Source organism: Mauremys reevesii, linkage group 1 (assembly GCF_016161935.1).
Source record: "Mauremys reevesii isolate NIE-2019 linkage group 1, ASM1616193v1, whole genome shotgun sequence".
Classification (NCBI taxonomy): domain Eukaryota; kingdom Metazoa; phylum Chordata; order Testudines; family Geoemydidae; genus Mauremys; species Mauremys reevesii.
Window position 1 is genome coordinate 178,422,903 of NC_052623.1, and position 13,501 is coordinate 178,436,403.

The following is a 13,501-nucleotide window of genomic DNA, read 5'->3' on the forward strand; positions in this document are numbered from 1 at the left end:
ATAAGGGGCTTAGAATCTCATACTGAGTGATTTGCCCAGGTCACCAATGAAGTCTGTGGTGGAACTGTGACTTAATCCAGATAGCCTGAGGGCTTGTCTATACTCAGTGGGTTTTCTACTGGTTTAGTTAAATTGGTGCAAAACTTACCGTAAAGCACTCCTGAATCTCAGTCCAGTGCGTTGTCCACGAGATCCTCCTTCCTCCCCTATTCTTATGAAAAATTGTAGTAAAAATGTTTGAAAATTCTTACCTGAAGGAAAATAGGAAGTAGGAATAATCTGAGTTGTGAAGAAGTAGATATGATACTGGTGATCATTCATAGAACACACATAATAAATAGTAGAACCAAGGCCTTTATGAAAAATCTAATGGCTGAAAATTAATTTTTGAAGCTTGTTTTTAGAATACTTAGAAATAACTGATATTTGCAGAATCAAGATTGGTTTGTGAAAAATATGTCTAAATTCATAAGGAATATTATTTAGAGTTGGTCAGAAAATGAAATTTCCATCCTAAGGGAATTTCTGACACGTCAATCATTTCCTTTCTTCTGGAATCAGGACAAAAAGTAGAAATTTCAGAATTGCAGGTGGAACAGAAATTCCAAATTATTTATTTTCAGAATTATCAAAACAACTTTATCAAAATGAAAAATCTTGATAACATCAAAATATATGAAAGATTAAACATATATTAATGTAATAAAATAATTATTTTCTATTTTAAAAAGTCAAAATAAAACAAAAGAGTTGGAAAAAAATTCTCTGTTTTGGTTTGAGGATCATTTCAAAAATTTTCCATCAAAATGGACACGTTCCTTTGAAAGGTTTCAATTTTGATGAAATAGCATTTTCCAACAGAAAACTCATCTGTTGAAATCTTTTGACCAGCTAATATTATTCAAAATGTATGCACGCCCTCTCTCCCTCTCTCTCACTTACATGCAAAATCTTGAAGCTAAACTTGAATCTGAATCTGAACTGAACTTTTCTGAAGTTGAGAAAATATTGATTGACATATTTTATTAATTTTCATTTTTCTACACCTCCCAGGCCTTCAGTGAGGATAGTTGTAACATCAAAGTGAGGCCTGGTCTACACTAGGCGTTTAAACCGGTTTTAGGAGCGTAAAACCGATTTAACGCCACACCCGTCCACACTGAGAGGCCCTTTATATCGGTATAAAGGGCTCTTTAAACTGAGCCTGCATCCTCCCTAACGAGAGGAGTAGCGCTAGTATCGGAATTACCATATCGGATTAGGGTTAGTGTGGCCGCAGAACAACGGTACTGGCCTCCGGGTGGTATCCCACAGTGCACCACTGACCGCTCTGGACAGCAATCTGAACTCAGATGCAGTGGCCAGGTAGACAGGAAAAGCCCCGCGAACTTTTGAATATTTCCTGTTTGCCTAGCGTGGAGCTCAGATCAGCACGTGTGGCGATGCATTTAAAAATCAAAATAAAGAAAGAGCTCCCACATGGACCGTGCGGATGTGATCGCTGTAAGGGCAGGCAAATCTGTTCTATCAGCGCTCCATTACAGAAGACGAAATTCAAAATCATTTTTAAAAAATCTCCAGACAGACGCCATAGCAGGGGCTCAGCGCACTGCCGCGTGACAAACGTATCGGAAAGCCAAAGAATCAAATGGACGCTCATGGACTGGAGGACTCAAGCTATCCCACAGTTCCTGCAGTCTCCGAAAAGTATTTGCATTCTTGGCTGAGCTCCAAATGCTTCTAGGGTCAAACACAGTGTCCGCGGTGGGTCAGGGCATAGCTCGGCAATTTACGCACCCCCCCACCCACCCCAGAAGTGAAAGGGAAAACAATCCTCTCTTGACTCTTTAACATGTCACCCTATCTTTACTGAATGCTGCAGATAGACCCGATGCTGCAGCACTCAACACCAACATCCTTGCTCCCCCCCCGCCATGGGTGGCTGATGGTGCAATACGACTGGTATCCGTCCTCGTCATCAGCCTATTGGCACATGGAGCAGTGCAAAAGGACTGGTAACCATGCAGACTAGCATCGGTGAGGTCTATCAAGGGTGCCTGGCCCTAATTTTTCCTGGTAGATGGTACAGTATGGCTGATAACCATCGTCGTCATAGCAACAGGGGGCTGAGCTCTGTCAGCCCCCACCCTTCATGTGTAAAAAAGATTCAATTGCCCTGGACTAGCAGAGGGATGCTGGGCTCCTCTCCTCCACACTCCTTACTGTCCTGTCTGGACTATCATAGCAGCTGGAGGCTGCCTTCCACTCATTTCTCACTAACAAGTCAGTGTGTCTTATTCCTGCATTCTTTATTACTTCATCACACAAGTGGGGGGACAATGCTACAGTAGCCCAGGAAGGCTGGGGGAAGAACGGAATCAACAGGTGGGGTTGTTGCAGGAGCACCCCCTGTGAATAGCATACAGCTCATAATTTCTGCAGGATCTGACACAGAGCAGCTGTGCTCTCTGGTTCTATGATACAGTGGTTCTCTAGTATACTTGCCCATATTCTAGGCAGGACTGATTCTATTTTTAGATACCAAAAAGGAGGGATTGACTCAGGGAGTCATTCCCAATTTTGGCTTTTGCGCCCCTGGCTAAGAGCAGCCAGGGGCACTTATGACAGCAGCAAATGGTGCAAAACGACTGGTAGCCATGCTCATCTTTTTACCAATTTATGGATTGGTAGATGGTACAGTATGGCTGGTAACCATCTCTGCTGTCATGCAAAAGCAAAAGCATGCTGCTGTGTAGCGCTGCTGAATCGCCTCTGTCAGCGGCATCTAGTAGACATACGGTGACAGTCACAAAAGGCAAAACAGGCTCCATGATTGCCATGCTATGGCATCTGCCAGGGCAATCCAGGGAAAAAAGGCACGAAATGCTTGTCTGCCGTTGCTTTCCCAGAGGAAGGAGTGACTGACGACATTTACCCAGAACCACCCGCGACAATGATTTTTGCCCCATCAGGCACTGGGATCTCAACCCGGAAATTCCAAGGGGCGGGGGAGGCTGCGGGAACTATGGGATAGCTACGGAATAGCTACCCACAGTGCAACGCTCCAGAAGTCGATGCTAGCCTCGGACCGTGGACGCACACCACCGATTTAATGTGTTTAGTGTGGCCGCGCGCACTCGATTTTATACAATCTGTTTTACAAAACCGGTTTATGCAAATTCGGAATAGTCCCGTAGTGTAGACGTACCCTGAGTATGATTTGCTCTTTGGCCATTACTGTTGATGTGGCTATTTATATAGACAGGCACTGTTGTTTATGGTCTAATGTTATTTCACACAATTTGCTGCTTATGTAAGTAATGACATGGTACAAATTCAACCATGGTGACCTCAGTGGATCTCCTTTTACCAGAAGTGAATTATTTTTTCTTGGTGTGCAGCCAAATGCCTTCAAGGCCCCAGCTAGTGTGGGTACCAACTCTATTTGAGCTTCCTGAAATTTGTTAAAGCTTTTGGGTCACATATTTTCAAAAGAAAGATAGTACCCTGGCAAATAGAGGCAAGTACTAACATAGGTATTTAGATACAAGTAGATGTGAAATATATAGAAAATTATCTGTGATAACTATTCAGTTATGCAGAAAATCAGAAGTTGTGACAATAACACTCCAGGTTGTTAAGAGGGCTCTCTGGATAATGGATTTTCTGGTTATGAGGCATATATATCAGACTCAGTTTAAAAAACAAAGGATGATCGGGTAGCAAGACTATATATTTTTTTAGTATTCTAGGGCAGTATGTTTCCTCAGTGTAAGGCGGTCCCATACTTAATTGAACCAGGTACGCACGGAAAGTGAGATTCAGCCAGTGAAGATGGTCAGCACAAGGTAAATTCACCACATAAATCCTATGTGAGCCTTTAAAATGGGGTTTAGTAGGACTAACATGTTTCACAGACAAGATGGAGAAATGGGGATGGGGGAAGAAAAGGGAATGGAAGGTATTTAAAAGTCTTTGCAACTCTTTTGTCAATAAAACTATTGAGTAATGAGTAAATGGGTTAATTATTTTGTAATAGATAAAGTTAGACCATGCCAGCAAAGGGATGTATTTAGGGATATCGGGCATTTATGACTGTTTCATAGAGATTAAAGTTACACTGGTTTAATGGGAGCTATTTCAAATTGATCTAGTTATACCAGTGCAACCCCTAATGCAGGTGCATTTAAACTGGTTTCATCCTTGCTTGATTGAGCTAGCATGCTAAAAATAGGATGTAGATACAGCAGCACAAGCAATGGGTGGGGCTATCTGCCCAGAATACAATCACGTCTGAAACCATAGATATGTACTTGGGGCCACTAGCCTCTCCTGGCACTCATGCTGCTGCATCTACATTCTGTTTTTACTACACTAGCTTGATCAGGTATGTCTCCTCGAGCTGAGAATCACACCCTCAGCTTGAAGTGTAGACAAAACCTAAAAATATGTCTATACCAGTGTGTATTTTTCCCCTAAAAAAAGTCCCTAACTTGCTTACACCAGAGTAGCTGTACCATATCATCAAACTTTACAGAGAACAAGTCTCTACCTGATGGTTCCCTATCATCTCTGGAACAGGACCCTTCCAGGCTCTCTCATCACACTAGGAGTGATCTACTGAGATGCATTAGAACCTACCCATTGTGTTATCCAGAGAGAAGCTGCAGACCATCCTAGGGACGTACTCCTTCACTGGGCCAAATGCATTAGTATAATGACCTCGATGGCCCTGTTCAGCACATACTTCAAGTTAAGATCAGAGAACACCAAACATCCCTTTCTCACCACATGTGGCTGTCCTTGCACAGAGCATCTAATGGAAACATTGAAAAACAATGAAGATGTTTCTCACTTCATGCCATATTAAAAGGCAATAATACACTTTTAAAAGTTCATTGGTTCCTATATTTTATTTGATATCTTAATTTCAAATATGAGCATCAGTAAGCTATTACTTTAACTTCAAACCCAGGCTCTATAAAATACTGTATAATAATAGAAAGCATAGCCAATATGGAAGGAAGGAAGGAAAGAATAAAAGTAATATTGGTAAGTTCCTTAAATTAAACTACATTCTAAGTTTTCCAGATGGAAACAGGAGAGTAATTCTCACCTGGTCATTATTTTCACCTGTTCCATTGAAAAAAGCATGAAAAACAATTTTGTATTTCTACAGTCTCATGGGCTGAAATGAAATAGGTACATAATTCTTACACGTTGGCAAGCAATCCTTTTCTTTTTCTAATGTTCTGTCTGATTGAAACATCTTTAGGTTAAAAAACAGCAAACCATTGTCCATCAGGGAAATAGAGGGCACTCACAAATAGTCTTTTATAATGTAATTGTAAATAGAAGCCTGTTGTTTTTCACATAGAACCTCCAGAGCAATATGGACTGTATTCACCATCTATAACTTTAAAATATCTGTCTGCCAGCCCCTTTCTTTTCTCACCCAATCAGGTGAAAAGGCAATGGAAAATTGCTGCGGTAGATTTTGCCTCTCTCTGATTGAAACTTAATAGTACATTCTGTAAGAAAAGAAAACCAACAAATATTTCTCACAATTGACAGACAACTCAGATTAATTATATTAGTTCAGAATTTTCCACTGTAGTTTAAAAACAACAATAGCAACAAACAGACACTGTGAGAAGAGGTCACAACTTTATAACACCCAGCATGATGTATCCCAACATTGCTGTCCCTCCCTGAAGGACAGACTGAATTCCAAACAATGAAAAATGTAATGAAAGCATCTGCCAAAAGAAGGGGAAATTGCAACAGTAATGCAAGAAATTAAATTATTTTATTACTCAGGACAATGGGAATTCTGTGTGTTAGGAGCTTGCAGGATGGGTTCCTTTATGGATATTCAGCAACTATTATTTTGTAAACAGATGTAATGTGCCAAATCCTGCCCCCTAGCAAGGACTCTCTGTGCCACTCTGATGATGCAAAGGGGCTTAAAGCTGTGTTAAGTGACCAACTGAAGATTTCCTCAGCATGAGTATAGCTAGCCTTATGCCACACTTGAACAGTCCCCAACTCTGGACTCCGTGAGCATGCTGAGGAAACAAAGAGACATTACAAGCCGCAGCAACTGAGAGCAGCCTTAGGGCTGTTATAGGTTGCACTGGGGACCAAAACAGTTCCCAGCTTCCCTGCTAATCAGGGAATGGGGGTAGAAAGGTGTTGAAAGACTGCTTTTGCTTCCTATAGTGTGCATGGAGCCTTGCACTGGCTCCCTGAGCATTCAGTCCTGGGTGTTGTGGACTGCTTGTGCACAGACTGAAGAAAGCCTGTCCTCTGTGCTCATTTGAACTAGGGTGAAGGAAGCCTCCTTTTAGAATGTGGCTGAAGAAAGCCTGATCCTGAATTTATTCTCGGCCAGTATAGAAAAACATCTCTGTGTAGAAGTGCATACGACTTTTAAAGAGGTAAGCTGCAGTACCTTTTCTATACATATCAGCTAAAGGTCTGGGCCATAGACAAGCTGTGGGTCAGAGAGGCTTCAGAATTCATTTCCCTTTCCCAACCCAGGACAGTCCCAAATTGTACACAATTTACAGCTGCACTAGCAGAGACTGCCAGACCCCCGTGTAGGACCCCAAGATACCTTTCAGCGAAGAGGAACAGCTAGGGTTAATTATCTGGACTTTTTCTGTTAGAATTTTGAGTAGCCGGTTCCTAGTTCTTTCTTGCTTTGTCCATCCTTTACTAGCAAGTGTCCATTAAGGGCTTGCCTTTGTGCCCATTGAAGTCAATGGTAAAAGTCCCATTGACTTGAATGGGGCAAGATCAGGTACTAACTTCTTATTTTTTATAGCTACCACAGTTAAGTTGATAATCTAATACTGTAAAAAGGCAATGGAACACTGAGATAGTAGGGAAATTTTACAAAACAATTGCTGAAATGTTTATCAAAGAAATGGACTTTAAGTAATGAATCAAATCACCATTGTATTTTTTCCATGAAAGCTCTCATTAAAATAAATGAATAGTAATGATATTCAATCAGAAACATAATTAGTATTAATCTTCAAGTCCTGTCTAACAATTACAGCCTGCTGCCTTCTAACTTGAACAATGAAAGTAATGTGGGATAAAACAAATCTTCATTGGTCAGATTCTCACAGATGTAAATTGGGTAGTTTCACTGAAGTCAGTGGATCTATGCCATTTTACACCAGCTAAAGGTCAGGCCCTATATTTCTAAACAGTTTCTCAGTAACCGGAAAATCCTGCTACAAAACAATAGCCTTGCTAGTGTAAAAGCATAACATTTTTAAATATTTGCACAAATAGAGTTCTTGGTGAAAATGTGTTGACACATGAACATGCAAAGATCATGCACAAAACTATTACAAAACATGAATAGTAATGTTAAATATACTGCCACCATATAAATATCTCTCATGTTTTATGATGTCACCATAAACCACTTGTCACCATTTACTACTTGTCCCTCTCAAGTACACACCTGTCTTCCTACATCTGGGAGGAACCCTATAGCCCAACCACTCTTAGACTGGTTCTCTGGGCCGCGGCCCCTAATTTACCAATAGCGTTTATTCAGCAGACCCAGCCACGTTTAACACTGGTAAGCCCTTTTCCTCTGCGGGGCGGGGGGGGGCTGTGACAGAATAAGTTGATGTCTACACACTAGCACTTATGTTGGCAAAACTTTTGTTGTTCAAGGGTGTGAAAAATACCCCCTCTGAGCGAAATGAGTTTCCCTGGCATAAGTGCTCATGTGCATAGCGCTATTTCATGGGGAGACACTCTCCCACCAACATAGCTACTGCTACTCGCTGAGCTGGTTTTATGATGTCCATCGGCATAACGCGGCTACACAAGCACTCTTGTCAGCTTGTAAGTGAAGACATGGCTTAAGTGGGCAGTAACACAGAAACAGCTTCTTCAGAACAAAGTATTATTTATTTGCCAAAGCAAACACAGCATTTAGGAAAAAGGGTTAAAATAACAGAGTCCTATATGCATTTTGCCTTTCCTAAGACACCTCCCTATCTATAGCTCAGGTAAGTCCAGCTTATTCCAGATATCCCCCCCCCCACCTCACCCTGGACCCTATCTTAGTGTGAGGGATACTTTGCATCTCTGCAGACCCTGTCTCTGTGTTTCATTCAGATTGTGTATCAGGCTCAGTCTACTGATAACCCATACTCCCCTTCCCTTTCTGCTGGGCATGGGCGGCGAGTTCCATAGCCACGTGGTGCTCGGGCACCAGCAATATTTAGAGCCCAGGGGCCCAGCTCCACCAATATTTGGGGCTGGGTGTCCTCCCCAGTCCCCTCTCCCCCCGTGCCTCCCCTGTCCCCCTCTTGCCTTCCCCGGCTCTGGAGCATGGCTGCTACTGTGAAAATGACACACTGTCTCTTCCCTGCAGCTCCATGTTGCCTCCCTGCAGCAACTGCTGCCGCAGGGTCCTAGTCCCCCCATCTCACTGCCAGGGCAGACTGACTCTGAGCCTGCCCTTCCCCCTCAGACCCTTCCCTTTTCCGGCAGGACCCTCCAGCAGCACAGCCCCCCTCCCCCCCCCCACCTGCAGTCACTGCTCCTGCCCCATGCTGGGCAAGGAGGCAGCCCCACCCCTCACCCTCCAGTGAAGCTACAGTCAAGGGCAACAGCATGGGAGGAGGCGTACGCAGCACCCCCCGGCACCCACCACAGGGGAGGCGAGGGATATTCCTGGACCTGAGAGGGGCCCTAGGAGCACATGCAGTGACCATGTGCTGCTGAGGAGGAAAGGAAAGGGGGGCTCCTCCCCAGAGCTTGCTGCTGCCGAGGCAGTCTCCTCTTTGGCCCCTGTCCCGGAGCAGCCTGCCTGCACCCCAAACTCATCCCCAGCCCTGCCCCACCCCAGAGCCCACACCCCCAGTCAGAGCTTTCACCCCCCCATCGCACCCTCTGCCCTAGCCCTGAGCCCCTCCAACACCCCAAACACCTCATCCCCAGTCCCAGCCAGAGCCCTCATCCTCCTGCACTTCAACCCTCTGCCCGAGCCCTGAGCCCCCACAGCACTCCAAACACCTTAGCCCCAGTGTCAGCCAGAGCCCTCATCCCCCTGCACCCCAGCCCTCTGCCTGAGCCCCTCCAGCACCCCAAACACCTTATCCCCAGTCCCAGCCAGAGCCCTCACCCCCCACACCCTAACCCTCTGCCCTAGCCCTGAGCCCCTCCCACACCCCAAACACCTTATCCTCAGTCCCAGTCAGAGCCTTCACCCCCCTGCACACCCCAAACAACTGATTCCAGCCCCAGACAGAGCCCTCACCCCCTACACCCCAACCCTCTGCCCAAGACCTGAGCCTCTTCCACACCCCAAACCTCTCATCTGCAGCCACACCCCACACCTCTGCACCCCATCCCATCCCCAAACTTCCTCCCAGAGCCTGCACCCTGCACCCCAATCCTCTACCCCAGCCTAGGGCCTGCACCCCAGACCTCCTCCCCCACCCAAACTCCCTCCCAGAGCCTTGGGCAGGTGCGGGGTGGGTTCTGGGCACCACCAAAATTTCTACAAACCTGCCACCCCTGCTTCTGGGTGAATCTTGTAACTTTTCAGTATCTTTTGCTCTTTCTCTTCTCAGCTCTGGGGAAAATAGCTGTATAACTTTGCTGGCACTGAGAAAATAGTTTCGTTACAACTAATAATGTGGCTATTATGTTGGACTGTTTGCTGGGATGATTCCGATCTAGGTGATTGTTTTGCCTTTTCAACAATCCCTTTTGATCTCACCTGATAGCAAGTCGCCATAATGCAGCATATGTATGCACAATATTCATAAAAAATAATACAACTATTTTCCAGTGCTGCTGTGGAGAAGCAGTCATCTCCTGACTGAATTCCAGTGTGATCAGAGGAAGAGGAGCAGAGAGGCAAACCCAGCACTGAGTTCTGTTAAAAGAGCTAGTGGGGGCTGAGGTAGGTTTGCTGTCCTGTCTTAGGCCAAGATCCTCAAAGGTGTTTAGGTACATAACTCCCTTTGAGGATCTGAGCCTGTGTCCTTCCAGAAGGAGAGGAGAGAACAAGGGAGGAGTGGGGTAGGACAGAGACTGCCCCAACTGATTAATCTGATACAAAACTTCCACTGTCCACACACTCCGGCTCTTGTCACCAACCCCTCCAAAACCTGGCCATGCCACAATGGGAATATTTTTCCTTGTTATTTAGATAGAGATTATTTAAATGAACAAGCAATGGGCTGAGAATAGAAATTACAGAATTTCAGAAATTCACTTGCCAGATCACTCATCCCATATGCAAACACCACTGTTTGTTAGATGTGACTTTTCCCTTTGTCCCAGGTGCACACACCTTTCATAGCCATTTGGACCAAGAATGCAGGTTGCCTGTGAAATATATCTTTTGCTCTGACACCATTTTCTATCTGTTATCTGAGACATTATGGAGACATTCATTTGCCACAGATCTTGTCTGTATGCCCTTACTTTTTTTGTCTTCTATTAAATTTATTCAGAGAGATGCCTTCTGGTTTTATTCCAAACTACAACTAATGCAATATCTTTTCCTACTCAAGGGGGAAACATCTCAAATCAGTAAGCCACACTTTTTCTTTTATTTTCTTAGCCCATTTGACTTAGGAAGTACTCTAAGTCATCACAAATGGAATGTTATTTATCACCTGAACCTGTCAAAAAAAACCTGCCAGAAGAGCAACACAGTATTTTCAACAGCAGTGCTTTCATGGGAGTTGATGTAGGTGAGGTAACAGGGCACAGCTAAGTTATGTTCATGACATATTAACCAGCCGGTGTCATAAAACAAGTTTCCCATGCATTGTTGACTGTGGGAAAACATAAGCCAGTAGTGTGATTCTTTTCACTTCACTCATAACCATCCTGCATCCCCCATTTGCTTAAACACAATCTGATAGTTAGCATGGGATTTATGTTTATGATGTGTTTGCTCACAGAGGACTCTGGACAATGATCAATAGAAACTTGTTCCCATTTGACTATTCAACAAGGTCTGCATGTTTAACAGGTAAAGCCATGTCATCGGGATCTGTGTTTCTGGGGTTCATTGTGTGCCTGACAGATGAATCTTTTGAACTGTAGCCCAGTGGGCTAGCTTGCTTTTATTATATTCACTGCTTTGCATTATATTCAGCAGTAATGAAAGAAACTTACAGGCCTGTATCCTGTAAGACATTAGCTTCAGCAAGTTAGCATAAGGCTTGAGGCCTATGAACTTTCAACAGATAAACTTTGCACAGATAAACAGCCCCATGGAAAATTCCAAGTATTTGGGGAGCTGAAAATAGAGTTTAAGGGAAAGTTCTCACCACAGGTACGTGATTCAACCACAGAAGTATCCTGGCAATGAACTGACGTACATAACAGGTACATGAGATACATCTAAGGCTCGCCTGCTTGCTTGCCTATATATTTTTTCTTATAAGCTTATTTTCTTATGGGTTTGATTATTTGTTTTGTTATAATAGGTTTATAGGTTTATATTAGAGTATATTTTGGCTGTCATGCAAGAGACCTACCGGTCACATCCTGTATGTTGAGCTAAGGCAAAGTTAGCATACATATTTTTGGGACCTTTCACCTAGATAGATGGTGATGAGCCAAAGCATAAGGTCCATGTATGGCTGCAACCCATAACATAGAGGATGCACTGAAGTAGGTTGGCATAGGAGGCTGCCTAAGTTCATATCCTTTTAAACTTAACAGGTCTACCACAACTTGGAACTTGGAAAGAAATGAAATAACCGGTTAGGACAGAAATAAAAAAAATGTGATACCTAATCACAAAAGGGCCAGGGTAACAAATTGATGTATATGATAATAAATTGAAATTATTGATATACTAACCTAGAACAAAGACACTCCAATATTAGTAAGGTGAGGAAATACAAAAAAGGAAAAGGGGGAAAATGCCCTACTGAATATGCACCAAACATAACTGTGTCAGTGTAACATATAAAAGTGGCATCTCAGCATAGGGGCAGTAGGAGAAGGAGATGTATTCCTTGGGAGGTGCCAGAATGATGGCCACTGGTGATGATGGGGAAGGTGATGGTGGTGAGGAAGATGATGGCTCACATTTCAGGTTGTTCTACAGGAGAGGGTGAGAGTATGGATGTGCAGATGTACATTCTGTAGTATCTCTATCTACCGTACTAGTCCAGTATCCTCTCTCTAACGGTATGTCTTTATTGCACAGTTAACCCAGGCTCTAACCCAGAGTTTAGCCCAACCCCATCCCCCCTCCTGCTCCCACCCCCAGCCCCACCATCACACAGGAAAACCACTCACCTGGGTTTGGAGCTGTTGAAGACGGAGCTGGGTTTGGAGGTGCTTGAAGCCTGAGCCAGTTTACCTGGCTGGGTACACAGGTTAGAACCCAGGCTTTGTTTTAACTCAGATGGAGCCCACCTCACTTTTGCAGTGAGGATACAACCAAAATCACTCAAGTGCTGACAGTCCTCCAGTCCTCTTCCCATGACTCCTCTCAAAGGACAGACAAGTTCTCCCGCACGTGACAATTGATTGGGGAAAAATTGTAGAGCAGCTCAGTACAAAGAACCCTGGGATATGCCCCTGGATACACATGGGCAAGTGCAGAAACAGTGAGGACACAGTAAGGTGAGCAGAGCTTTGCAGTGTGGATGCTCATACCTGGGCTAGGCTCACCTGGGTGTGGATCACCTGGCTTAACCCTGCAGTGAAGATATACCCCGACAGTGGCCAGAGGCTTCAGAGGATGGTGTCAGAACTCTGCAGGAGGCAGATGTGGGATACTCTGCTCCCTATCCAGGTCTCAGGCTAGTCTATGCTAGTTTGTGATTGGCTGAAAATCTGAAGCATGAGATTTAATATCCCTTCCAAAATGTTTATCTTCATTGAGGGTTTCCCTTTCAAAGCATTCTTTTAAAACTAAAATAGCAATAACTTGACATTGTTCTTAATTACAAGCTTTGCAGATAGTTAGGGCCAGATTTTCAGTTAAGTGTGTGCAATGCCTAATTTACATATGCAAATACCCAAGGTGTGCATGCAGATTAACTGCACGTACATGTATGTGCGTGCCCACACACACACACACACACACTGCCATTTAGGTGTCTAACTAACCTCTCTCTCTGAGTACTACATTGAGTTTCTGCATACATAAATTATACGTACACACCAAACTTTGAAAATGTACCTGCCCCATAAGTTTGGAATATGAAGGGCAAAATCCTCAGCGGGCATACATTGACATATTTCTATGGACTCAATGAAAGTTGATTTAGACCAGCTAATGATCTGGCCCTAGATCATTAAATACACCTTTGATCCACTACAAATGACTGTGATTTTTAACAAGCTTTTATACCTAACTATGCAATCTTGCTACCCTCTTGTGGACAAATAGGCATTACTGCAGTATCTCACTTATTTCAGCTCTATGAATTATTGCGTGGGCTTGGTAATACTCCACACAGAAGAAACAGAGGGA

The 13,501-nt window shown here is 43.8% G+C and overlaps 1 long non-coding RNA gene across 1 annotated transcript; it reads left to right on the forward strand.

Moving 5' to 3' along the window:
- The first annotated feature begins 3,754 nt into the window (after nucleotides 1-3,754).
- LOC120398555 lies at nucleotides 3,755-4,885 on the forward strand. The gene is made up of 2 exons (XR_005594532.1): nucleotides 3,755-3,848; nucleotides 4,582-4,885. It is a non-coding gene; the product is annotated as an uncharacterized LOC120398555 (long non-coding RNA).
- Nucleotides 4,886-13,501: the final 8,616 nt, after the last annotated feature.